This window comes from Lactuca serriola, chromosome 1, assembly GCF_051521515.1.
Source record: "Lactuca serriola cultivar US96UC23 chromosome 1, Lser_US96UC23_V15, whole genome shotgun sequence".
NCBI lineage: Eukaryota > Viridiplantae > Streptophyta > Magnoliopsida > Asterales > Asteraceae > Lactuca > Lactuca serriola.
In genome coordinates, this window is record NC_136408.1 from 249831050 (window position 1) to 249858409 (window position 27360).

The following is a 27360-nucleotide window of genomic DNA, read 5'->3' on the forward strand; positions in this document are numbered from 1 at the left end:
CTCGGCGAGTCCATATCCTGGACTCGGCGAGTCCATCCGTCTGGGTGAAACCCTAACTCCCCGGGTTTTGCTCACTATTTAAACCCCATTATAGCCTCCATCTCGTCACTTTCCCCCTGAGAGCACTGTGAGAAACCCTAAACCTTCCTCTTGTGAGCTTATAAGTGATCTTGTTCCATTTTGTGAAGGGGTGAAGAAGGAGAAGAAGAAGGAAGCAAGGAAACGAGTTCTAGTGCCAAGATCCAAGATCAAGTGTGAACTTATTCAGCCGAGGAGATTCAGGAGCAGCAGCCGTTAGCTTTCCGAGCCACTCACTCATCCGCTAGCTTACGAGGTGAGTCTCCTTTCCGTAGGGGCGGGTCTAAGGCCACAATGCCGGCCCGTCCAGTTAATAGTAGTTTCCGGACTTCGGTCCGATGTAGTAGTTCGTATGTTTGATGCCTTCGTGGTTCAGACATGTTTTATGTGCTATGTGTATGTGTTTATGTTCCGGGCCACGGCCCGATGCAGTATGCAATATAAATGGTTATGATATGCTATGCTATGTGCAGTCAGTCCCGGACCTCGGTCCGATGCAGGGGACACGGTCCCAGTCAGTTCCGGACTTCGGTCCGATGCAGTCAGTTCCGGACTTCGGTCCGATGCAGTTAGTTCCGGACTTCGGTCCGATGCAGGGGACAAGGTCCCAGTCAGTTCCGGACTTTGGTCCGATGCAGTTTCCGGGCTTCGGCCCGATGCAGTGGGCAAGGCCCAATATGTGTTTATGTGTTATTGTATGGTATGTGGTAGTTTGGGGGAGCTCACTAAGCTTCGTGCTTACAGTTTCAGTTTTGGTTTCAGGTACTTCCGCAAGCAAAGGGAAGAGCTCTGGATGACGGCATTGCACACACCATCGCCTCAGCTTTAGCCTGGGATTGATTTGGATGTTTGATCTGATGTAGTATGATACAGTTTTCCCGCACAGTATTTTATTATGTTTTGGAATACATCACGTATGGTTTTATTATATGATGCTCTGATTGCAGTTTTGATTATATTAAAAACAAAAAAATTTTGGGTCGTCTCATTGTCCTTTAGATAAGGGATCGTAAAGTCCTCTGTTAGATATCATGCTGACAATCCTATGGAATGGTTAGTCAAGCATTTAGGTTTCTCAATCTCTGATTTATTTGACGTAGAACTTAATCGAACACATCAATTTAGTTCTGACCGGGCCTGACACATAAGTCAAATCAAATCATCGAGCGGCCGAGATATCGCTTTTACCTTCTTAGATAAAAGTTACAGATAAACTTCGACTTATATGCATTTACTTATTCATTAACCAACTATACACAACAATGCGTTCTATAACACCGAGTTACTGATGCGTTTTCGCATTATCAATGTACAATCAATTAATAAATAACAAACCATATATCTAGGTTTTAAGACTATATGATATTATCGTCTTGCGATCACCCTTTTACATCATATTCCATAAGGTGATTCCAGCAAGCACGGGTTTGTTCCAATGCTCAAAACTAGTTCATAAGCACTCATGAACGTTGCAGCAACCCTTTGCTATGTCTAACACCATTTAGATAATCTACATACCAATTCATGACAATCGTCATTCATATCTACTTCCAACATATGAACGATTGTGGACAATTTGAATAATTCGATTATTCTTAATAAACTCAATTATTCTGGAAGTCAAAACATGCAAAGTGAAACACTAGTTAAACAATTAACATAAGACAGTAACATTACTCATAAATAAAACACCTTTATTTAATCATCAAATGTTAATTACATTTATCTATTACACGTTTCTAATACTATCTAATCTATGCTAATATCATCCTTCAGCCCAATACTCCTAGCATGCTGCAAGTGCTTAACCCTACTCAGTCCCTTCGTAAGCGGATCTGCTGGGTTATCTTCTGCTGATATCCTCTTCACTACGAGTTGTCCTTCTTCTAAACGATGTCTAATAAAGTGATATTTTCTGTCGATATGTCTTGATCTACCATGATCCCTCGGTTCCTTGGTCAAGGCAACCGCTCCTTCATTATCACAGAAAATCTCCATGGGCTCCTTTATGGCGGGTACAACTCCAAGATCACCGATGAAGTTCTTCAGCCATATTGCCTCCTTCGACGCTTCGCTAGCTGCAATGTACTCTGATTTGCACGTTGAATCAGCTACAGTTTCCTGCTTGGAACTCTTCCATGTCACTGCTCCTCTATTCAGGGTAAAGACCTAACCCGACTGTGAACGGTAGTTGTCCCTGTCGGTCTGAAAACTGGCGTCACTATACCCTCGCACGTTCAAGTCATCACTCCCTCCGAGGACTAAGAACCATTCCTTCGTTCTCCGAAGGTACTTAAGGATATTCTTCACCGCAATCCAATGGGCTCCTCCAGGATTCCCTTGATATCTGCTAACCATGCTCAAAGCGAAGGCTACATCAGGGCGAGTACAAGTCATAGCGTACATGATTGAGCCAACTGCGGAAGCGTATAGTACTCGGCTCATTTCTGCTATCTCAGCTTTGGTACTCGGACTTTGAGTCTTACTCAACTTGGCATTACTTTGTATCGGTAATTCTCCCTTCTTCGAGTTTTCCATACTAAAACGTTTTAGTACCTTCTCTAAGTAAGTGTTCTGACTAAGTCCAATTAGTCTCTTACTTCTTTCTCTTACTATCCTTATTCCCAAAATGTAAGAAGCCTCTCCGAGGTCCTTCATAGCAAAGCACTTCCTGAGCCAGGACTTAACTTCCTACATAGTTGGGATGTCGTTTCCTATGAGTAATATGTCATCGACATATACAACAAGGAAGCTAACTATACTCCCACTGGCTTTGACATATACACACGACTCATCTTCGCTTCGTACAAATCCAAACTCTTTGACTTTCTCATCGAAGCAAAGATTCCATCTGCGAGACGCTTGCTTAAGTCCATAAATGGACTTCTCAAGCTTACACACTCTATTCGGATGCTTTGGATCCACAAACCCCTCTGGCTGAGCCATGTAAACATCCTCAACCAACTTTCCGTTAAGGAAAGCGGTCTTGACATCCATTTGCCAAATCTCATAATCATGAAATGCGGCAATCGCTAGCATCACTCTAATAGATTTTATCTTCGCAACTAGTGAGAAGGAATCATCATAGTCAACTCCGGGAGTTTGAGTAAAGCCCTTCGCAACCAATCGTTCTTTATACGTGTGTACGTTTCCATCCACGTCGGTCTTCTTCTTTAAGATCCATTTGCACCCAACGGTCTTACGTCCGGGCACATTATCAACCAAATTCCAAACTTGGTTATCATACATGGATTGGATCTCGCTATCCATTGCCTCTTTCTATTTCGCAGACTCCGGGCCTGCCATGGCTTCCTTATAGCTATTAGGTTCATCAAGGTTTATTAGTGTACCATCACTAATATACGTGTCCCCTTCGGTGGTAATATGAAAACCATAAAACTGGGGATGAACTCTAACTCTATCGAAACGTCTAAGAGGTAAGGACTCGTCAGTCGGTTCAACCGGAGTTTCCTCCTCGGGTTGAGTACCAACGGTAGAGGTTCCTTCATCTATCGACTCTTGAATCTCTTCAAGCTCGATTTGCCTCCCACTGTCTCCTTGGCCTATGAGTTCTCGTTCTCGGAAAACTCCTCTCCTCGCAACGAAGACAACATTGTCCTTCGGTCTATAGAAGAGATATCCAAAGGATTTCTGCGGGTAGCCGATGAAAATACATCGCTCACCTCGAGGTTCGAGCTTGTCGTGAGTATCTTGTCTTACGAAAGCCTCACAACCCCAAACCTTGATATGTGCCAACGAGGGTGCTTTCCCTGTCCACATCTCGTGAGGTGTTTTGGCAACCTTCTTAGTAGGGACTCGGTTAAGGATATGGGCGGCAGTCTCTAGGGCATACCCCCAAAAAGAGATTGATAGTGAAGCCCGACTCATCATAGAGCGAACCATATCCAATAGGGTTTGATTACGCCTTTTTGCCACACCATTCAACTGCGGTCTCCTAGGAGGCGTCAATTGTGAAACTATTCCACACTCCTTGAGATAATCGTGGAATTCAAGACTTAGGTACTCTCCTCCTCGATCGGATCGAAACATCTTGATTTTCCTGCCCAATTGATTCTCCACATCATTCTTGAACTCTTTGAACTTTTCAAAAGTTTCTGACTTTTGTTTGATTAAATAGATATACCCATATCTACTATAATCATCGGTAAAAGTCACGTATGTCACACCCCCGAACCAGACGGCGGAAACGTCCGAGGGCTGTTGTGACTCAATTGAATACCATCACAATGAATATACATGAAACATAACATCATTCATCACCATGCATTGAAATAATACAACTGGTAGTGTTTACATTTAGTACATTATTTCAAAACATTACATTCCCAAGAGTAGATTGTTCGATACTAATTAAACAAACAACAAGACATCACTGAGTACATTTTTCCCTTCGATTTACCAGTTACCTAAGAATACAAGTATTTTGAAAAACGTCAACATATGAAATGTTGGTGAGTTCATAAGTAATGTTTGAAACAATATGTTTGTATTATTTTGAAATACCACCAGAAAATCCGATATTTTCTGAAAAGATTATTGTAAGTAAGAAAAAGTGTGAAGATCCGTGAGTATGCTTGTTTGTTTCTATAAATGTAAAAAAAATAAAATGTTAAACTTGGTATGCATCTCGTAGGTGTATAAATTGAAAACCCTAGGAAAACCCGATGTTTTCCTAATACTTTGAATTACGCGTTTTATATTTTGTTATACCGTTACGACGTGTGTATTCGATGAGTCCAGGTGACATTGGATTAATTATGGATTGTGAATTGTTATAAACACGCATTAATGAAAACGACTAGTTTACAACTATACAAAAGATCCCTTAGGCGTCGTTCGTACTATTCACTTAATCCAACCACCCTGACTTCTCATAGCCCCACAACCGAGGAGAAAAAGAGGGTGCGAAGCCCCCGATGTTTCCATAAGTCGTTCAAGGCTATCGTAAATGTGAAGGGCCCTTGGCCCGACTCGCATTGGTGAATTCTCGACTTTACTAGCAGTACCAAAGGACCCTTGGGGCCCAACAACACAAAAGCCATTGAAAGTCCTTTTACACGGAATTAGGTCATATAAGACCCAACTACATGTAAGCGAGTTTCCTTCGGGCCTAAAGATCATGTCATTGGGCTAGCTAGGCCCAACAAGCACGATTTGAAACTTTCGGGCCCAAAGATGGTGTATCGACGTCTGGTGTATTCTCACGTGTGTATTGACTTCCCAAAATTTCCGCGTGTGTATTAAATTCCTGAAATTTCCGCGTGTGTATTGAAGTATCGTCGTGTTATTAATTTCGAATTCGTTATTGATTCGAGACCGAATCAGTTCGTTTGATAACGATTTTGGTGTTGAAGGTGTATTATATTTCGCCGATAGTCGGGGTACTAGTATTTCATCATACAAATTTATTGTTTAAAAACACTAGAAATTTTCTTTTTGCAGCCCCTTTCTTTTGGATAAATTACAATTTTGACCCTTTGTATAAAAGAATTTCCATTTTAGTCCTTAAACCATTATTCTTGACACTTTAGTATAAAAACTTGTTGAAAAGATATTTTTCAGCTCAAATTTATTTGAAAAAAAGTTTTAGTCCCTCAAAATGAAGTTTTCTTGACTGAAACCTCTATTTTCGCAATTTTTACACTTTTGGCCCAAAATAGAAATTTTTTGCATCTTTGGTCCCTTTTAAATATGAAAAGTATTTTTAACCCTTGAAATGGACTTGGAGCACTAGTAGTCCCCTGTTTTACAGAAAAATACAGTTCCAGCCCCTCTAATTTGAAAATCTCGCAATTTGGGCTTTATTGAGCCGAAAAGTTCAATTTTGGCCCATTATGCTTAAAATTTCACATTTTAATCCTTCAAAAGAGAATATTTCTAGAAAATACATTGTTGAAACTGTTTTGACTCATTTCAACCATCAGAATTTGTATTTTGTCATTTTGGGCCCTTTAACTTTATATTTTTAACATTTTGAGTCCAAAAATGGGATTTTTAGCCCAAAGAGTTCATATTAACCAATATGGTTATTTTTCTAGAGTTGATTTGTATGAAATAATATGATTTATACTTATTTCATTCAACATAAGGTAGATCTCGGTTTTGAGTTCTTTTGGACTAGATCCAACACCATAATCACATAAGAACATGTAAATAAACATAGAAATCACACAAAGCATACATATACTCATAGATCTACACATTTGCTTGTATTCCCCCCCCCCCCCCACAAAACTTATAAAAAACCAAAAAATAGGGGGTATGAAGCTCACCTTGTTTGAAGATTTCGGATTTTGATGACTAAATGAAGAGATTTTTGGGTCTTAGCACACCTTTGTTGTGGATCTCGAGTTTATGAAGCTTCTAAGGTGTGATCATGGAATAAAACCATGTGAGAAGGAGTTTTTCATGTTAAGATGAATGAAGATACTTTTGTTTGACAATAACTTACCAAGTTAGAGAAATACTTGCAATGATCCTCTTGATTCACACTTGTATTACTCGAAAATTTGAAGGGAAAAAGTGAGTAAATTTCCTTGAGTTTGAGAGTAAAATGGAAGAGATCTTTGAAAGTTAAATGATGGTGGTGGTGGCCGAGAGTATGAAGAATAGGGAAAGAAGGAGATTATGTTGAAGTATGGTGGCATGGAAGCATGGGATTTATTATTACATGGTGGGTAATGTGCCTAGAAATCCTATAGTCCATAATGAGGTGTCTTTGTATGAATTAGTTAGATTTATTCATTTTTTTTATATAAGTTGGGCCGAGAATGGGCTTGACAAAATGATAGAATGGTTTTGGACTCCTTTCTTGACTTGGTTCGAAGTTATGAAGCCCAAAAAAAAATTTCGGCCCATTGGGCCCTTAAGTGTGTTCACGGCCCAATGTAGATCAAAGGGAGGAATTATCGGCCCAATAAGATCCAATAAAGAATTCATAGTCCATAACGAATTTGAACATGAATTTCTAGGGTTTCCAACCCTTAGTTGAACATATGAGATGTATTTGAATGAGTATGAAGTAGAGTATTCACTTAGAGTACAAGTTATTACACTAGGTGAATGATTGCATAAGAGTAGAATTTCCTAGCAAAATGCTAGTTGTGACATCATCCCCCCGTTAGAGGGAATTTCGTCTCGAAATTCTTTTGAGAGATAGGTTCATGAATGAGAGAATAGGTGAGGGTACTTCCGTTTCATCTGGTCTTTGCATTCCCATGTGAATTCCGGTCCACGCTTAGCGTTCCATCGGACCCTCACAATTGGAATGCGGCTTTGCTTCGTATACTTTACTTCCCTATCCTTTATCTCAACTGGTTCTTCGACGAACAGGAGATTCTTGTTTACTTCGATCTCTTTTAAAGGAATGATAAAGGTTTTGCCTGATAGGCACTTTTTCAGATTCGATACGCTGAACACATGGTGTACATTGCTGAGCTCTACAGGCAGCTGCAGCCTATAAGTCTTTGGACCAATCTGAGCAAAAATCTCGAACAGCCCAATGTATCGTGGGTTTAGTTTTCTCTTTTCCTAAAGCGAATCATTCCTTTCCAGGGTGACTCCTTAAATAACACACGATCCCCGACTTGACATCCTAATGGCTTACGCCGCTTGCCAGAATAGCTCTTCTGTCGGTCTCGCGATGCTTGAAGTCCAGCTTTGATTTGGATTATCTTCTCTGTTGTTTTGTTAATGGTTTCTGGTCTCATGAGAGTACTACCGAGTGATCTGCATTTATGACTATAAGGAGTTTCAAAAGGAGCAATCTTGATGCTCGTGCGATAGTTGTTATTGTATGAGAATTTAGTCAAGGGAAACCGGGTATCCCCTGACTTGTTGAACTCAAACCTAGACTTGTAGCATGAATTTGAGTGGTTGAATAGTTCATTCGCTTTGGTTAGTGGTTTGAGAGTGGTAAGCAATGCTCATACTTAGCTATGTTCCCATAGTCTTCTGGAATGACTGTTAAAGTCTTGAAGTAATCTCGTTATCTCGATCCGAGATAATAGATGCTGATACTTCATGGAGTCTCATGATCTGTATTAGCTGGAAATGGGTAGATTGGGTTAACCTATTGACGATCACCCGGATAGCACCCAATTCAACTCGCATTCCTATAAGCTTCGTCTTTCAACTCCGAGAGTTTCTTCCATTCACGTAGTGTTTACTTCGCGATATTCTCCGACTTTGACGTTTTCAAGGCTGGTCGTAGATGTTGATAGTGTTTTGTTCTTGCTTCATGAGCAGACGAATATGTTATTGATGAAAATAATGAAAGGGCTAACTAGGAATGGTTGGGAAACTCGGTTCGTAAGGTTCATGAATACCGTGGGAGCATTCGTTAGACCGAAGGGTATCACAATGAATTTGAAATGGTCGTGACGAGTTCGGAAGGCATTTTTTTTGGAATGTCGTCTTCTTAGAGTCGAAGTTGATGATAACCAGTTCTTAGTTCCATTTTAGAGAAGTAACTAGCTCCTTGGGGCTGGCCAAATAGATCGTCAGTCTGAGGGGATGGGTATCGATTTTTGATGGGGAGGTTATTCAATTCCCTAAAATCGATGTACCTTTTGAAGAATTTGTCTTCTTGAAGAACAAGATCGGAGCTCTTCGGGATGAGGAGCTTGGTCTGATGAGTACTTTGTGCAACACTTCTTCTCAATTGACTGGGTAACTCGTGAATTTTTCGGCGAGAGTCATCCTACAGGGTGAATTGGCAATTGATGGAGTTCCCAGTATGAGGTCAATTTGAAATTCGACCTGTCTTTCTGGAGGTATTCCCGGAAGTTCTTCAGGAAATACATCCGGAAAATCGAATGCTAAAGGAATACCTTGTATGCTTACTTCATCCTTGGTCTTGTCCACAACAAGAGTGAGGAAAACATAGTTTTTATGGTGCAGGCACTTCTGTGCCTTGATGCACGAGATAGGAAGAGAATTGGCGCCAGGTTTGTCACCATGGATTATTAGAGTTTCGTGATTGGGAAGGTGAAGGCAAACGGCCCTCTCGCGACACATAACATTAGCATGGTGGGGGCTTAACCCATCCATGCCGATTATCACGTCAAAACTCCTAATATTTATTGGCATCAAGTCTATTGAAATGAATGATTGTTTAGTGTTAAGAGGTTCCCTACATAATTTTCTTTGGTTGATTCGGGTTTTCCATTAATCATCTCCACCGTTAAGGATTAGTTTAGCCTCTGGGATTGTTGTTTTAGTAAGTGCTCGACTTTGTTACTAACGAAGCTTCGCTCAGCTTCACTATTGAGTAAGAGGTAAGGGAAAGAGTTGTTTAGTGGGAACATACCAGTAACAACTGTCGGGTCTTGATCTGCTTTGCCTTATCCCAAGGTTAGGATCATTTCTGATCCTTCTTCTCCTTGATTGTTATCCTTGGGGAAATTGCGCCTGAAGTGACCAATTCCTCCACACCCATAGCAGGTGTGAATGGTCTCATCATTGGTGTTGTTGTTAGGGTTGTTGCGATTGTTGTCATTTTCATTTGGCTGACGATTCTGGCATGGATAAGTTCTACATAATTTGGCGGTGTGATTCTTTCGGTTGCATTTGTTACAATGCATCTCCCGGAAGGCTCCATTATGATGGAATTTGCACTGGTTGCATTTTGGTAGGATTCCAACATATGGTCTCCTGGTTGTTGGTGTAATAGGGGTCATGGTCGCATGAACAGCAACATGTTGCTTCCTTGAGAACCCTTGAGTGGGATGTCCCTTTCTCTTACTTCCAGACCTCAGCTTCTTGCTCTTAAGCTTGGGGTTTGGAGTCCGTTGATAGGTTGTCACTTGTTGGTTTCCATGTTTGTTCCTTTGGCTGGAGTTGTCAATGCTATTCTCGCCTCCATTGGGGTTGTTTGCATTGATTAGTGCCATAGCAGCGGTTACTGCCGCCATTACAACAGCTTGAAATGTAGCAGAGTCCATTTGCAGGAGCGGTGTCTCGCGGGCGCGCTTGTTATTCTTGCGGGATGGCATTTGCCTGCTGCACGTTGATAATCCAGATCATAAGCAATGATCGTCATTACTAGTTGTACTTTATAAATTTTGTATCTTGTTGTATTATTCTCACTGCTTCCATCTACATCCCTATGATTTATTTGCGGTAGTACGTAATCACAGATTTGGCACGATTGTTACGTCTATATAGGTTGTTCTGGTTTCGAGATACTTAAGTATCTAGCGGTTTTGAGGGTTCGCTCGAGCATATAATTGAGTCTATGTAGTAATATGAAATAAGGATACCACATAATTGTTCCAGTGGTAAGTACCATCTTAGTACACAAAAGAGAGTCATGTCGGATAGTAGGGGGAAAAAAGAAAAGGTTGACCCTAATTGTGGCGGGAAGTGTCTGGTGGTGGTGTTGATGAAGCGGATGCACCTCAGAGACGAGCTACTTGTTGCTCAGTATCTCGTAGTCGTACTTCTCACACTAACTGTCTCGCTCGGGAGTCTGCGTTCACTTCCAATGTTTGCCTCCCATCTATCAATAGCAAACCGCATTTGTTCCGTTCGATTTGGGGTGTCCTGAGCTTGGTTATCAATACCTCGGGTGCGTCGGACCATGACTGGGAGGGCCCGGTCAACTGGTCCTCTATGGCTAATGGTCGGAGAGACCTCGGTTCCTACCCTAGTGTGGTCGTATCCCCTGCTGGTGATTCTATCTCCAAATATCGTGTGCCTAAGGGGGCATAGGGCCACCAGGCCCCACACGATATGTCGGTACTCTGACTTTACATGGAGGATTGATGTTATCGGATTCTACATCCGAGTCATCATCATCATTGCCCTATGGCTCTTCCTCTTCGAGGTCCACTTATTGACTTGGTGGGTTCACCTGCGAATTCTACTTCGTGTTCCTCCTGTGGTTCTTCCTCTGGGTCGAGCCACCCTACTATTCCTTGACTAGGGAGATAGGGTTTCCTGGCTAATGATACTCGTCTATAGCGTATTGCACGAAGGGCTATGAATACTAGAAACAAATAGCATACCAATTACTCCTATAACTCTACGACTATTGCATAGATTTAGTTGAGGTTCCCTTCTTGGAGATTAAGGGGTATGTTTTTAGATTCCCTAGCTATCACGATTTCTTCAAGACATGTGATTGTTGTACCTTCGAGGGAATGTAGTTGATCAGGCTACACCCGCTCGTTGATAAAATTAAAAACAGTCATGGATCAACCGAGATAGTAGCAATATCTTGTTTGATTCGGTGTTAGGTTCTCGTTCCTAATACAAGCAAGGGTGTTTTATTGTTATGTTTACTTGTTTTGTTCAGAGTCGGGTTAGTCCCTCTTTGGGTTTATAGTTGCATATCAATGTGTGGTTAGATATGCTAGTTCACTATAAACAGAGCTCTGATACAAACCTGTCACACCCCCGAACCAGACGGCGGAAACGTCCGAGGGCTGTTGTGACTCAATTGAATACCATCACAATGAATATACATGAAACATAACATCATTCATCACCATGCATTGAAATATTACAACTGGTAGTGTTTACATTTAGTACATTATTTCAAAACATTACATTCCCAAGAGTAGATTGTTCGATACTAATTAAACAAACAACAAGACATCACTGAGTACACTTTTCCCTTCGATTTACCTGTTACCTGAGAATACAAGTATTTTGAAAAATGTCAACATATGAAATGTTGGTGAGTTCATAAGTAATGTTTGAAACAATATGTTTCTATTATTTTGAAATACCACCAGAAAATCCGATATTTTCTGAAAAGATTATTGTAAGTAAGAAAAAGTGTGAAGATCCGTAAGTATGCTTGTTTGTTTCTATAAATGTAAAAAAAATAAAATGTTAAACTTGGTATGCATCTCGTAGGTGTATGAATTGAAAACCCTAGGAAAACCCGATGTTTTCCTAATACTTTGAATTACACGTTTTATATTTTGTTATACCGTTACGACGTGTGTATTCGATGAGTCCTGGTGACATTGGATTAATTATGGATTGTGAATTGTTATAAACACGCATTAACGAAAACGACTAGTTTACAACTATACAAACGATCCCTTAGGTTTCGTTCGTACTATTCACTTAATCCAACCACCCTGACTTCTCATAGCCCCACAACCGAGGAGAAAAAGAGGGTGCGAAGCCCCTGATATTTCCATAAGTCGTTCAAGGCTATCGTAAATGTGAAGGGCCCTTGGCCCGACTCACATTGGTGAATTCTCGACTTTACTAGCAGTACCAAAGGACCCTTGGGGCCCAACAACACAAAAGCCATTGAAAGTCCTTTTACACGGAATTAGGTCATATAAGACCCAACTACATGTAAGCGAGTTTCCTTCGGGCCTAAAGATCATGTCATTGGGCTAGCTAGGCCCAACAAGCACGATTTGAAACTTTCGGGCCCAAAGATGGTGTATCGACGTCTGGTGTATTCCCACGTGTGTATTGACTTCCCGAAATTTCCGCGTGTGTACTGAATTCCCAAAATTTCCGCGTGTGTATTGAAGTATCGTCGTGTTATTAATTTCGGATTCGTTATTGATTCGAGACCGAATCAGTTCGTTTGATAACGATTTTGGTGTTGAAGGTGTATAATATTTTGCCGATAGTCGGGGTACTAGTATTTCATCATACAGATTTATTGTTTAAAAACACTAGAATTTTTCTTTTTGCAGCCCCTTTGTTTTGGATAAATTATAATTTTGACCCTTTGTATAAAAGAATTTCCATTTTAGTCCTTAAACCATTATTCTTGACACTTTAGTATAAAAACTTGTTGAAAAGATATTTTTCAGCTCAAATTTATTTTAAAAACAGTTTTAGTCCCTCAAAATGAAGTTTTCTCGGGTGAAACCTGTATTTTCGCAATTTTTACACTTTTGGCCCAAAATAGAAATTTTTTGCATCTTTGGTCCCTTTTAAATATGAAAAGTATTTTTAACCCTTGAAATGGACTTGGAGCACTAGTAGTCCCCTGTTTTACAGAAAAATACAGTTCCAACCCCTCTAATTTGAAAATCTCGCAATTTGGGCTTTATTGGGCCGAAAAGTTCATTTTTGGCCCATTTTGCTTAAAATTTCACATTTTAATCCTTCAAAAGAGAATATTTCCAGAAAATACATTGTTGAAACTGTTTTGACTCATTTCAACCATCAGAATTTGTATTTTGTCATTTTGGGCCCTTTTACTTTATATTTTTAACATTTTAAGTCCAAAAATGGGATTTTTAGCCCAAAGAGTTCATATTAACCAACTTGGTTATTTTTCTAGAGTTGATTTGTATGAAATAATATGATTTATACTTATTTCATTCAACATAAGTTAGATCTCGGTTTTGAGTTCTTTTGGACTAGATCCAACACCATAATCACATAACAACATGTAAATAAACATAGAAATCACACAAAGCATACATATACTCATAGATCTACACATTTGCTTGTATTCCACCCCCCACAAAACTTATAATAAACCGAAAAATAGGGGGTATGAAGCTCACCTTGTTTGAAGATTTCGGATTTTGATGAATAAATGAAGAGATTTTTGGGTCTTAGCACACCTTTGTTGTGGATCTCGAGTTTATGAAGCTTCTAAGGTGTGATCATGGAATAAAGCCATGTGAGAAGGAGTTTTTCATGTTAAGGTGAAAGAAGATACTTTTGTTTGACAATAACTTACCAAGTTAGAGAAAAACTTGCAATGATCCTCTTGATTCACACTTGTATTACTCGAAAATTTGAAGGGAAAAGGTGAGTAAATTTCCTTGAGTTTGAGAGTAAAATGGAAGAGATCTTTGAAAGTTAAATGATGGTGGTGGTGGCCGAGAGTATGAAGAATAGGGAAAGAAGGAGATTATGTTGAAGTGTGGTGGCATGGAAGCATGGGATTTATTGTTACATGGTGGGTAATGTGCCTAGAAATCCTATAGTCCATAATGAGGTGTCTTTGTATGAATTAGTTAGATTTATTCATTTTTTATATAAGTTGGGCCGAGAATGGGCTTGACAAAATGATAGAATGGTTTTGGACTCCTTTCTTGACTTGGTTCGAAGTTATGAAGCCCAAAAAAAAATTTCGGCCCATTGGGCCCTTAAGTGTGTTCACGGCCCAATGTAGATCAAAGGGAGGAATTATCGGCCCAATAAGATCCAATAAAGAATTCATAGTCCATAACGAATTTGAACATCAATTTCTAGGGTTTCCAACCCTTAGTTGAACATATGAGATGTATTTGAATGAGTATGAAGTAGAGTATTCACTTAGAGTACAAGTTATTACACTAGGTGAATGATTGCATAAGAGTAGAATTTCCTAGAAAAATGATAGTTGTGACATCGTAGAAGCGGTTCCCATCCTTCGTGGTTGATCTAAACGGTCCACATACATCGGTATGTATTAGGTCCAATAGACCTCACCCCTTTCACACGTATTCGTGAAGGGTGATTTAGTCATCTTTCCAAGTAAACAAGATTCGCACATGTCATCTTCCCTAAGGTCGAATGACTCCAACACTCCATCCTTTTGGAGTTGGGCTATGCGTTTCTTGTTGACATGTCCAAGACGACAATGCCACAAGGATGCTTTATCCATACTAGTGGAAGAATCTATGTTCAAAACATCATTTCCTAAGTTATCAACAATCATAACAGTTTCATAAATTCCATTACATGGTATAGCTTCAAAGTAAAAGACACCATTTAGATAAGCCAAAATAGAACCATTCTAATTATTAAAAGAAAATCTAAAACCTTGTCTAAACAAACCATGAAATGAAATGATGTTTCTAGCCATTTCTGGCGAATAGCAACAATTGTTCAAATCTAAACATAAATTATTCCTAAGAACTAAAGAATACACTCCAATCTTGGTCACAAGCGACGATCTTCTGTTCCCCATGATTAGATTGATCCTTCCTTGCTCCACATCCCTACTTCTTCTTAGTCCCTGCACATTAGAACAAATGTGGTAACCACAACCGGTATCAAGAACCCAAGAAATAGCATGATTAGAATCGTTAGATTTAATTGTGTATATACCTGCGAAAGATGGCTTGATCTTTCCTTCCTTGATGGCTTGCAGGTACTCTGGGCAGCTTCTCTTCCAATGTCCTATCTTGTGGCAGTGGTGGCACTCTGCCTCCTTAGGGTTAGGGCAGGGCTTAGCGGGATCAACTTTGGTCCCACTAGAAGAGGCACCATCTCGAGCTTTAACCTTGCGATAGTTCTTAGACAAAGCCTTCCTCTTCTTTCCCTTTCCTTGACTAATAGCCAAGATAGGAGCAGCGGGTGGATTGGGAGTTGGTGCAACAGACTTGTCTTTGAAGTTGCTCTCAACGACCCTCAAGAGACCTTGGATTTTGCTTAGGGTGACCTCCTCTTTGTTCATGTGGTAGGTCATCCTAAATTGATTGTACATCGGAGACAAAGAGTGAAGCACCATGTCGATCGCCAAGTCTTCCCCAAAGTCAACATTTAACTTGCGAAGGCGGTCGACATACCTTTGTATCTTTTGTAGGTGCACGGTAAGAGATTCTCCATGACCCATCTTAGCGGAAATCATGTTAGTGAAAATCTCATAATGCTCTTGTCTCGAGTTTTGGTGGTATCTCTCCAATAAGTCTTGATGCATCTCGTACGGGTACATGTCCTTGTACGACTTTTGGAATTCGGAGTTCATGGTGGCTATCATGATGCAATGTACCTTCGTTGCATCTCGCTCATGAGTTTCAAAAGCGGTAATTTCAGCCGGAGTAGCGATTTCAGGGTTGATTTTCTCGAGCTTCTCATAGAGGACATACTCCTTATCCTCATAGCGAGCAATGGTGCGAATGTATCTTATCCATTCGCTAAAATTCGTTCCATCGAAGGTGACCTTTTGGCAAAGGCTCATCAACGTGAAAGAACTAGCAGCAGCGTTGTTTGCGTTCGACATCTACAAATAGAAAGGACAAAGATAGATTAGAATATGAATCCCTAATTATCACCCGATAAGAAAAATTAGGGCTAGGATCCAACAACAACATTTACATATTAGAAAAGGAATGCCGTAATCTAACATGCAAATAAATTGAAGGTAAGTGAATGACGATTCACTAATTCTCCACCATAAAAACTAACTATAAGTCCTAAATGCATTGAGAATTCCTAGGTTCGGATGAGATTCATTGAAACTATTCAATGGCATGTTTAAATCTCGATATGCCCCTCTTGTTTGTGACTGGGATACCGAGGATCACAAAGTGGGTGTGAATTACCATGCAAATTCACATGGTGCCTTCATTGTAACGATCACCTATTCGATGTGCCGGTAAACCACACACGCTCCATCGAACTATGATAAACAATAAATCACCCTTTTCCACCTTTGCTTAGAACAATTTAGTGTGCCGGTAAACCACACACGCTCCACTAACTTCTTAGCAAGGGTGCAAAGTGTAATTTCATGGGATTGCATCAATTCACTTTTCCTAAAGTAACTAAGATTGGGAAATTTTAAAAAAATGTGTAGTTACTTTGTATTACTTATTATACTTTTAATGAGAGGATGAGGTTGACCTATCCTACCCGTTCGGCTAACGACCCTCCACCGATCAAGCAAGCGGTGGGTGTGAGTGTACACCCATTAAGCGCCATTTTATAGGCCGCAACCTTATACCCACCTTATAGATCGGCTTCGTGAATGAGGCCTACTAACGGTAAGACTAGCATTTTAGTTATACATATATATTATTCTTGTAATATTATATTAGTATAGGGTTGTATTTTAAACCTTTTAAAACCTAGGGTTTGAAATTTAAATTGTCTAAATTAAAACTTTTAATCACAAAATATAAATTTCAAAACTTGAGGACAAGTGTTAAACATTTAAAACATGGAGGATCAAATAACAAATAATTTCAATTAACAATTAATTTCCTAATTATCTATATTTGATTTATTCAAGATTTCTTTCAAGATAATTACCAAAATAATCAAAATAATTAATTAATTATCATATAAGGAAATTAAATATTTTATTAGTTGATAAATATCTTTAATTTGATCAAGATAATAGTCATATATATCAAAAAATCGGATTAGGGTTGATCTAATATGATTAAGGTAAGTTTCCATTAGATAATCATGAAGGGACTCGCCGAGTGCACCAAGGGACTCGCCGAGTCAATCCAACTCGCCGAGTCCACTATGGAACTTGCCAAGTCCATGATTCAGAAACACAAAATTCGAATTTTGCAGTTAAGTTTCAAACAAATAAGCAACAATTTAATGAAAACCAAACTAGGCTCTGGTACCACTGATGGGTTTTAGCCATAAGAACTTTCCTATGTGCGCATGCAAAACCCTAATGCTTGGATCTGGGCTTTCTAATTAAACATGCTTTGAATCCAAGACTTCCAATGACTAATTAGGTATAAGAACAATACTAAAACAGATCAGAATCATACCTTTGAATCTCTTGTTTGATCTTGTTGTCTTGGAGCTCTAGAGTCACAATTGTCACTCCTCTAATGGCTTACAAACACCAAATAGCAAGGAGGATGATTCGGAAGAGAGGAGAGGGGAGGAAATCGGCCAGGGGTTCTCTTCTTAAGATGAAGTATCGATTTCCCTTTGCTATAGGGTCTATTTATACTTGTAGACTCCTTAAGGGTTACAACTTAAACCCTAATTGGATAATCTTCTCTTAAAGCAATCCAAATCCATTCCTTAGATAACCTTGGACGATTTGAAGCTATCCCTAGCTTCTAGAATCCGTCCAATCCCTATCCAATATGGATTTACAATCTAAAGTTTAACTATCAAACAATTGACAGTTTATACCCTCTTATTTAATTAATCTCTTTAAGTCACCAAATTAACTCTAATTAATTTATGACTTATATTAATCAAATAACAATATTATTATTCTTTATATTATTCTCATAATATATTAATAATATTTATTCTCTCTTAATAAATCATCCTATCAAGTTGCTATGGTGAAGGCAACCCAAAAGGACCATGCACAACCAGGTCAAATACTTGCCTAATATAGTTGTAGCCTTAGACACTATTCCAACAAATTTGCATGGTTATTCACACCTTGTTTTGTGATCCTCGGCATCTTAGTCACAAAACCTGAAGGGCACACTCGAGATTGAAACATGCCTTTGAACAGTTCAATGAATCTTAAAGATCTAGGAGTTTCAAAACCAATTAAAACCTAATATTACATTTCCTTTATCTTGGTGGAATTTGGTGAATCGTCATTCACCTACCTTCAAATATTTTATAGCTTGGATTATGGTATCCCTCTTCCAATTTATAAAAAGTATTGTGTTGGGTCCTAGCCTTAATATTTCATATTGGGTGTTATATTAAGGACTTTAAATCAACTATCTTGAATATCTCCCAAAATATGTCTCGTTTAGACATTTATGATCTTTCCAAATCTCTTGAAACAAGCTTTCCTACATGAAGATGATGTCCTATGGAAATCATACCTATTTCACCTCCTCTAATTATTCTCCCTAACCCACAAGTTCTTGAAAAGTTTAAGGTCACACAAGCCTTATTGGCAAGCAAAGGTCTATGTGTGATCACATCTTGGAGATGTAGTCACATATTGACAAGCCGGGAGAGTTGGGTGTCAAAGTCTTAAGAAAGTTGGTGGTTCAATCACTTTCTAAGTCACACAGTGAGTTCCTTTGAGACTCCTATGAAACAGACTATGACAAGACCCTTAATGATCTTATCTATTTGCTAAGATCAACTTCCTAAAACTTTATGGACATTGACAATGATGACATTGGATATCCAGTAAAGCTCTCTCTTCCCAATGGAAAGGGATCGGCCATAGTCAACTCGGTTGACCAAATGGTAAAGAAAGGCTAAGTCTGTGATAGTCACATGTTCCATTACCAAAGCATCCATATGTTAAGTTGCCAAAGGAAGGGGCATTGGTTACGAAGCTGCCAATTTACCTAAGGGTATTAAAGTCAATAAGTTTGACTCTACTTCAGGTAAAGTCCACTATCTAACTCTGCTAAGTTTCTATTCTGATATTTTTGATACATGATGTGACTGGGTCACATGGTGATGTTTTAAGAATCAAAGAAGAGTGAAGGAACTTAAAGAAAGAATATGTTGAATCTGATCACGTAGATGGATTTCTATCGCATAGTTTGAAGATCGGATTCTTGAGCTACTTCTTAGGAGTTATGATATATTACTTAGGAATATATAACAACAAAGTTTTCATGTACTTTTGATTTTATTTATTTTAAAATATCCTTACAATGGCATTTGTGAAAATTTTTGTTGCTTATAAGATTTCATTAAGAGCAAGAGTGGAAATATGAATTTGATTCTTTCATTTGTAGTAGTGTCTAAATTTACCAAATAAGGAAAGATTCTCATCACCCAAGTTTCAGGTGGATAGAAACTTGGAATCATGCAAGTTGTATAGCATGACGAATGAGAACTTTCAAGCATTGGAATAATTAAGACTAATTACTTGTTCACATGGATGTGTGAGTCAAGTAACGGACTAAGGGATCGAGTACACTTTCTTGTGCACTGATTAAGTCCACCGCAGAAGATCGTTAAGACTATTCGTCATTATTTACTAAAGTTCAGTAAATATGGTTATACTTACAAGCTTAAGTGTAATTCTAAGACACTGGAAAAGGTTCTAATGTATGGCAGAGCGAATAAGACGAATCAAATTATGGCAGAAAGATAAAAGTTTCTCAAATCTGAAAAGATGGGAGAGTACTTTAGTATCATGTTTTAAGACCATCTTAATGATTTTGAGACCTTATCACAATTCATCCTCTAAGTTCATTCTGATGGCTAAGGAAAGGAGACATGAATTGTTGAAGTGGTTAAATCAAGAAGATGAGTCCTGCTTCGTTCCAAAACAATTCTTAGAGTCATAATCCAAGATAGTAACTTGAGTGACATGTCTTAAAGAAGGCTTTTTAACGCTTTTCAAATGTAAGAGTAAAAGTTTTCTACTCTTTTACATTTGAAATTGGTAAGTTGTGATGTTTTTGTTGAAATAGTGTCTAAGGCTGCAACTATATTAGGCAAGTATTTGACCCGATTGTGCATGGTCCTTTTGGGTTGCCTTCACCATAGCAACGTGATAGGATGATTTATTAAGAGAGAGTAAATATTATTAATATATTATGAGAATAATATAAAGAATAAAAATATTGTTATTTGATTAATATAAGTCATAAATGTAACACCGTGTATTTCAAAATAATTTTTCGCAAATTATAAAGACATTTCTCATTTAATTTTCATAAAAACATTAAGTTTAAATCCTAATTCACATCATACAAAATCCCAAGATCATATATATATATATATATATATATATATATATATATATATATATATATATATATATATATATATATATATATATCAAAAATCCCATGCGTGTGTACAGATCAAGCCGGCGCCTTCCCACGGTCATCGCTAGTACCTGAAACAACAACACTAACACTGTAAGCACAAAGCTTAGTGAGTTCCCCAAAATACCACATAAACATATATTAGCCACTCGAGGCTTTAACTCTATGGGTCCGTGCACCTAAGCTCTGTGAACCCTCAGGTTCTAACTCTGGGAACCTTCCGGTTCCAACTCTATAAACATGCACAGCATAAATCACATAGACATCATGCAGTACAACACATAACATGCACATAATATACACATACTCTGACACATAACTCTGATTACTTACTCAAGGTAAAGTATAGTGAGAAGACTCACCTCGCGTATCTCGATAACTCACGAATCCTGGAAATCACTCGTGCTCGATCCTCCGAGCTATAATCCTCCTATAACATCATATATCTCTTAATTAACACTTTTACCACTAAGGCTGACTACCCCTATAAAGTCAACTCTGGTCAACGGTCAACGGTCAACGGTCAACTTTGACCGGACTCGGCGAGTGCACTAGGGCGACTCGGCGAGTCTATACATATTCACCAACTCTCTAGGATTCTCTTTTGACACGTCAAGTACTCCCCTTGACTCGACGGGTTCCACCTGGCACGAATCGCGGGGCCACCACGATTCGACTCGTCGAGTCTGAAGAACAACTCGGCGAGTCCCAGCTCGACTCAGTCTAACTGTCAACCCTCACTAACTCTCCTTGACTCACTGAGTCGACCCTTAACTCGGCAGGACCACTCGCTGAGTGGTTAAGGACAATCTTCATGCTACTCGCCGAGTCTGTTCTTCAGACTCAGCGAGTCCATGCCATGCATCAACTCAAACTAGTTTCTGAGGTCAGATCCGCACCATCCACTCATATATCTGGCCCTCCTAAGCTCATTCATCACGTAAAGTCCATATCTTGGTTACCATACAACACCTACAAGGCTCTTTTTGGAGAAATAACCTCTAAAATGGCAACCCTAACCTCCAACCCAAAAGGTAGGACATAAAGCATGACATTAGGGACTCTCTGGACCTACTAAGGTGCAGATCTAAGCACCATAACCCCATGGGACCTCTCACACTTCCAATACAAAGCAAATAAGGCATGAAGAAACCCTATATTTGACCAAATCAACAAAAATACGGAAATGAGCTCTGAATGATACCTCAAGAAGCGTCCTCAGATGAAATGAAAGAAGATCCCAGCTCCCCAACTCTTCTAGCTGGACTTTCTTCTTCCTTTCTTGCAAAAACACACAAATTTGGTGAACAATAGCCTCTTATCTCACTCACACGAATCCCTCCGCTGCTTTGGTGCTCTCAAGACCCAGGTAGCCGCAATGAAGGGCCATAAGGTCCTTTAAATAGGGCTTAGGACTGGGAATTTAGGGTTTCATTAAACATCGAGGACTCGCCGAGTCCATTCCTTGGACTCGTCGAGTCCGGGCGCGAACCCGCGTCTTGAATCGCGATCCTACTCGGCGAGTTTGAGCTCCAACTCGCCGAGTCCCCTCACAAAACTCCAAAAATATAAGCATAAAAGATACCTGGAGATTCGGGCTTTTACAATTCTCCCCCACTAGAACTAGACTTCGCCCTCGAAGTCTCGCTCTACAAATAGCTCCGGATGCTGCTCACGCATCTCACGCTCCAGCTCCTAGGTCATCTCTGATCCCCTCCGATGCTGCCACTGAACCAACACCAGGGGTACTTCCTTGTTACTCAAAACCTTGATTTTCCGATCTCTGATGGCCACTGGTCTCTCGGCATAATTTAGGCTAGCATCCACCTGAATATCCTCTAATGGAACCACTGCCGACTCATCGGCTATACACTTCCTCAGCTGCGACACATGAAAAGTGTCGTGAATCTGCCCCAACTCTGCTGGCAAATCCAAACGATAGGCGACCCGGCCTACCCTCACGATCACACGGAATGGACCAATATACCGGGGCCCCAACTTGCCCCTCTTCCTGAATCGAATCACTCATTTCCAAGGAGAGACCTTCAGGAGAACAAAGTCGCCGACCTGAAACTCAAGCTCGGACCGGCGCCTGTCTGCATAACTCTTCTGTCGGCTCTGAGTGGTCAACAACCTGTGTTTGACCTGCTGAATCTGCTCTGTCGTTTGAAGCACGATCTCTGTACTGCCCATCAGCCGCTGACCGAACTCTCCCCAACAAATAGGGGTCTTACACCTCCTCCCATACAACAGCTCAAAGGGTGGCATACCAATGCTCGAATGATGGTTGTTGTTGTAGGAAAACTCTGCCAAGGGTAAATACGCATCCCAGCTACCCCCGGAATCCAACACACACGCCCGGATCATGTCCTCAAGCATCTGAATCGTCTGCTCACTCTGACCGTCTGTCTGGGGATGATATGCGGTACTAAAATGCAGTCTAGTACCCAACTCCTCATGAAATTTCTTCCAGAATCTGGAAGTGAAGCGCACATCACGGTCCGAAACAATCGAGATCGGCACCCCATGCCGAGATACCACTTCCCTCACATACACCTCCGCCAATTTCTCTGCTGAAGAACTCTCACTGATGGCAAGGAAGTGAGTGCTGTTCGTCAACCTGTCCACAATCACCCAAATTGCATCAACTCCTCTGGCAGTCCTCGACAATTTGGTGATGAAATCCATAGTGATCTGTTCCCACTTCCACTCGGGAACCTCCAATGGCTGAAACTTGCCATGCGGCCTTTGATGCTCGGCCTTAACCCTATGGCAGGTCAAGCACCTCTCAACAAACCATGCAACATCCCTCTTCATACAGAGCCACCAATACTCCTTTCTCAAATCAAAATACATCTTAGTGGCCCCCGGATGGATCGAGAATTTCGACCGATGAGCCTCCTCCATCAAAGTGGTACACGTTCCTCCCACAAACGGTACCCAGATACGCCCCTGAAATGTTATAAGCCCCCGACCATCGGTAACGAACTTTGAAACCAAACTAACAACCCGTTCCCTCTTCTGCATCTCAGGTTGCACAGCCTCGGCCTGTGCCCCACGAATGACGTCCAATACCGGAGCTATCACAGTCAATCTCAAACATACACCCCGCAGTGGAGTGCTCTCCGCCCTGCGGCTCAACGCATCGGCTACCACATTAGCCTTGCCTGGGTGGTATAGGATCTCACAATCATAATCCTTGACCACATCCAACCACCTTCTCTGACGCATATTTAGGTTGGGCTGATCCATCAAATACTTCAAACTCTTATGGTCCGTGTATATCGTACACCGAACCCCATACAAGTAGTGACGCCAAATCTTGAGGGTGAACACCACTGCCCCCAACTCTAGATCATGGGTGGGATATCTCGTCTCATGAGGCTTCAGCTGCCTCGATGCATACGCTATCACATGCCCCCACTGCATCAGCACCGCTCCCAAACCCAAAATCGATGCATCACAGTATACCACAAAGTCCTCCATCCCTTCCGGGAGAGCTAACACCGGGGCTTCGCACAACCTCTGGCGAAGTGTCTCAAAGGAGGCCTACTGCTCGGGGCCCCATGAAAAAGCAACACCCTTCCGGGTCAATCTGGTGAGTGGCACTGCGATCTTAGAGAAATCCCTGATAAACCTCCGATAATACCCTGCCAACCCTAGGAAACTCCTGATCTCGGAGGGCGACTTCGGCACCTCCCAACTCATCACTGCCTCAACCTTCGCCGGATCGACCAATATCCCTTCCTGGTTAACGAGATGTCCTAAGAACTGAACCTCCCACAACCAGAAATCACACTTGGAGAATTTGGCATAAAGCCTCTCCGATCTCAGGACTCTGAGAACCTCTCTCAGATGATCCTCATGCTACTCTCTAGATCTCGAATATACAAGAATGTCGTCGATAAACACAGTCACCGACCGGTCCAGCATCGGCCTACACACTCGGTTCATGAGATCCATGAACACTGCCGGGGCATTGGTGAGCCCAAAAGGCATCACCACAAACTCATAATGTCCATAGCGCGTCCTGAACGCTGTCTTCTTGACATCCTCATCCCGCACCCTCACCTGATGATATCCAGACCTCAAATCGATCTTGGAGAACCAAGATGCTCCCTGCAACTGATCGAACAAATCGTCGATCCTCAGCAACGGGTAACGGTTCTTGACCGTCAGCTTGTTCAACTCCCGGTAATCAATACACATCCGGTGTGAACCATCCTTCTTCTTGACAAACAGGATAGGCGCTCCCCACGGCGAGCTGCTCGGCCGAATAAACCCCTTCCCCGGTAGCTCCTGAAGCTGTGAGGATAACTCTTGCATCTCTGGAGGTGCAAGGCGATAAGGCACCTTAGCGACAGGCGCAGCCCTCGGAACCAAATCGATACTGAACTCCACTTGCCTCACAGGAGGCACACCCAGCAACTCCTCAGGAAAAACATCCGGGAACTCACGCATTACTGGAACCTCCTCAACTGAACCCGGCCTATCGGAAGCCACTCGCGTATCCATCACATACGCCACAAAACCCTTACAGCCCTGCTGTAGACACTGCCTTGCTCTAGCGGCCGAACAAAACGCTGATCTTGATCGTGTACCCTCGCCGTATACCGAAAGAACTCCCCCCCTAGGGTCTCGTATGGTCACCAGCTGTCGCTCACAGTCAATAACCGCACCAAATCTGCTCAACCAATCCATGCCCACAATGACACAGACATCACCCATAACAATAGGAACCAGATCAATTGGGAACTCAACACCGAAAATCTCAACTACGCAACCTCGGAGAACCTCCGTGGCATATATCATCCTCTCATCAGCTATCGAAACTCTCATAGGCCGACTCAATGCCTCACGACTAACACTGATATGCTGACTAAAAGCCAAAGATACAAAAGACTGACTCGCACCCGAGTCAAATAACACCAAGGCAGGTACAGAATTCACAAGAAAAGTACCTAAGCATAACATAACATAAGCATAATATCACAACATCAAAATAAATACATGAAAGAATACATACCAGCCACGACATCGGGCGCTGCGCGGACCTCCTCCGCGGTCAGCTGAAAGGCTCTCCCTCGTGCCCTCGGCGCCTCGGCCTTCACCGGCCGACTCTCTGTAGCTCTGATGGCAGCAGGGGCAGATCCCTGAGGTGCTCCCTGAGATGACCCTCGCAACTGCGGACACTCTGCCTTCCGGTGTCCGGTCTGATTGCAGTGGAAGCACACTGCAAACCCTTTGGGGAAATCCTTGGCCATATGCCCCTCCTTGCCACATTTGTAGCAAGATCCCGCTCTGCAGACTCCATCGTGACCCTTGCCACACTTCCCACAAGTGCGGCCCTTCTGGCTCCCTGGTTTGGGATCAGCGGGCTTGGCCCGCTTTGCTGCCGGCTGAGACTGTGCCGGTCGCTGATCCCTCCCCTGAGACTCCGCATCCTCCCTGGCCTGAGTCTCCAGCTTAATCTCCCTCTTCCGGGCATTTGCCTGAAGCTCAGCAAATGTACGGTACGAGGAGTTCGCCGCGAACTCCCGAATGTCTCGCCTCAAAACACTCAAATATCGGCTCATGCGTGCCTGCTCAGTGGACACGTGCTCAGGGTAGAACATCGCCCTCTCATGGAACATGCTGGTGATCGCTGTAACTGACTCAGTACCCTGCTTGAGGGTCAGAAACTTCTGTGCCAAACGCTCCCTCTCCACCTGGGGAACATACTCATCTCGGAACATGACAGTGAACCTCTCCCAGGTCACTGCCGTAAGCTCAGCAGGCGTATAATGCGCCGTCACAAACTTCCACCAGTCCTTCGCTCCCAAGCGAAGCTGGTTCAGCGCGAACCGAACCTTCAAATGCTCAGGAGATGAGCAAGTGAAGAAGCACCCCTCTATATCAGATATCCACCTCATAGCTGCCACCGGATCCTGGGTCCCATCAAACTCTGGTGGTTTTGTGTTGCTGAACTCCCGGAACAGCAACGCATCACCACCTTGCGGCCTCGCGACAACAATTGCTGCGGTGGCCGCCGCAACAGCAGCCTCAGAAAGAGCGGCATAACGCTCGTCGAAGGTCTCAATCAGCGTGGTCTTAATAGACCCGAGCATCTCTGGTCCTGATGGCCGCAGCCACCTCCTCGTCGATGATCCGACGGATCTCCTCATCACCGGTATCACTGCTCTCAGGCATCAAACGTGTCCTCACAATGATCTACCTCTGAAATACAACATACGAAAAATTAGAACCCCTTCGAGCATACTCACACTCGACAACTCATTCCTCCTTGATCCTTGGTATTCCAAAGATTCTTACTTGGGCTGTACACCGCTCCGGTGCTTTCAGTAGTACGGGCCCAATACTACTGTCCACACCGTATCAAAATACATCCCAAGTCCTCCTCTTCGGATCCCAAATTCCAAGTACCCTATCATGCATAGATCACTCTCTAATAGATCTCTCAAAAGCCCCTCGCTGCTACCTACTCACTCTCAAGCATCTCATAGCAGCTCACCTCTTCCTAGGCTAAGGCATCACAAATCAGGCCACTCTAGTCCTAATAGGAATACCTAGCCTACTCTAACATGTGAATACATCATATCAATATCAATAGCACATAACATGAGGGCATTTTGGGAAATCACCGTTCGGGCGTGGACTGATCGTACACACAACTCTACTCTGCGTTTCTTTTCAAAATCTTTTACTCTTTTTGAAAATACTTCTCAAATCCTCAGTTTGAGTTCAAATACGCCTGAAGGTGTACTTGAATCCCTCAAACCAAGGCTCTGATACCAACTTGTAACACCGTGTATTTCAAAACAATTTTTCGCAAATTATAAAGACATTTCTCATTTAA